Source organism: Miscanthus floridulus, chromosome 9, assembly GCF_019320115.1.
Source record: "Miscanthus floridulus cultivar M001 chromosome 9, ASM1932011v1, whole genome shotgun sequence".
NCBI lineage: Eukaryota > Viridiplantae > Streptophyta > Magnoliopsida > Poales > Poaceae > Miscanthus > Miscanthus floridulus.
Genome location: NC_089588.1, coordinates 118,493,260 through 118,495,423, shown reverse-complemented (window position 1 = coordinate 118,495,423; position 2,164 = coordinate 118,493,260).

Genomic DNA, 2,164 nt, shown 5'->3' with positions numbered 1-2,164 from the left:
TTTACTGCTTTTTTTCGATAAAGGAAGCTTAGCACTGCATGTTTTTTTTTTCAGTTAAGTGTGGATCTTTGTCGGCCACAGCAGCCATGAGTCCATTACCATGTGCTTTGGGCTCGCTTCACAAGGTACTCGCATCCTTTCCGGTGTACTTTATTAGAAGGGTTTTGAGGTATAAAATGCGATAGTGGACACGCTTACAACCGCTGGTATGTAGGAGAGAATGACATTATTGCTGGGTGTATTCACGTGGCTTACATCTTTTTATGGTCGCGTACAGCTAGCAGGCGGGGGTCTATTGAGGTGTACGCCTCCTTCCTCGCAACTGCGACGAACATTATTGATTCGCTGGTAAACCACTGTCAACACGCGTCCCTAATGGTTGTTGCGGCATGCGCCCGTTCTTTCTAGGTGTTTTCGTCTGAGCGAGTATAGCAAAGAGTTGCAGGTAAAAAGCATTGATTATATGGCACCAGGATGGTCAGCCTCAAATGAAAAGGTGGCAACATTCAAATTATATATGTCCTTGAGATCTACAAAATTCATATAAATATAATCTCTCCTTATGAGCTCATATGAAAAGGTTATAGTTTTTAAATGTGTTAAATAGAAAAGTGCCATCTCACTATTTTTCCTGTGCGAAATACGATACACTACTAAAAAAACTACTTCACTTGATAATGACTTCTAACTTCATAGGTGACAATTTTATCGCACTGTCTCTAGAGATCATTTCGGCGCTCAAAAACCACGCCCACATTAGAAAATGGATTTTAGAGGCAATCCTGTTAATGCACCCGCCACTAGAAAACCCAAGGCATAAGAACAAACCTGGCCCAATTGCGCGCCCATTCTTAATCCTAACTCTCTTTTATCACTCATGAAGATGACTCGTATAGTGACTGCAAACCTGCTCCAATGCCTTATGATATTGTACCCTATTAAGGAAAAACCGAAGAATAAAAGGAGATTCACTATGCTGGGTATCCTAGGGTGTTTGAAGGCTATACTGACTCCAACGGGATATCTAATGCTGATAAAATTTAAGCCACAAGTGGAAATGTGTTTACCCTTAGAGGTGGTGCTGTTCTATATAAGTTATGCAATGGAGCCTTGTCCCAGGCATGCCGCTGTGTCGCCGAGCCCGCTCCCGCACATGCCACTACCCTGAGCTTGCACTACTACAAAAATGATTTTACGAGACACTACCCAAACATTAACTTAGGCAGTCACAAAATCCAACCGCCTCATAAAATGCCAGACGATTAACGAAGGCGGTCGTTTTATTTACCGAGGCACCAAAAAATGACTGCCTCGCAAAATCGATTTACAGAGGGGTCATTTTATTTACGGAGGCGGTTAGAAAATGCACGTCTTCGAAAATGGATTTACCGAGGCGGTTGGTCTATTTTTCGGAGGCAGGCACACAATAAGGCCCGCCTCCAAAAATACTAGCCCAGCTCTGAGCCCACAACAGCCCTCGTTGGTGGGGAAGGGGCCTCTGTCGGCTAGAGGAAGATAGCCGCTGTCGCTAGTGAGGAAGGGGTTGCTGCTAGCAAGCGCGAGAGGAAAGGGAGCCCCATGGCTGGTCTGGCGGCGCCGGCGCTAGGGCCACCATGGCCGCGCGTCTAGTCGCGTTGCTGCCGAAGGCAACCGTGCCCGCACATCTAACCGCGCCGCCAGGGCCCTCATGCAAGGGCGGACCGTGCTGCCGTCATCCTTACCCGGATGCGGGCGCCCCCGCAGGCCCTGGGTGCACCGCTCGTCGTCCTCCATGAGCTAATACCGTTGGAAGGAGGGGTTGCGTCCTCCGTGAGAAAGAGGACAGCAACGCCGCCCCTATGCACCCCGATCTGGATCTAGGAGAGTCGCTGGCAGGGGACAAGCGCCTCCGTCGAGGGGCTGTTTCCGCTTGGGCAGGCCACGCCAGCGCCGCGGGGCAGGTCACGCTACCACTCAGAGTAGGGGCGCCGGCGTTGGGAGAGGAGATGGGGTGCCGACATTTTAAGAGCTGGCGGGGTGGTGATTGTGGATCGTGGATTTGGGAGAGAGAGAGAGAGCTAGCATTAAGGTGGGATTCATGGACCGGACAGAATTAAAGATGGGGTGCCGACATCACAGACCAGAGCAGTACTAAAAGACGGCGATTTTAGAGCATCTTCAGCAG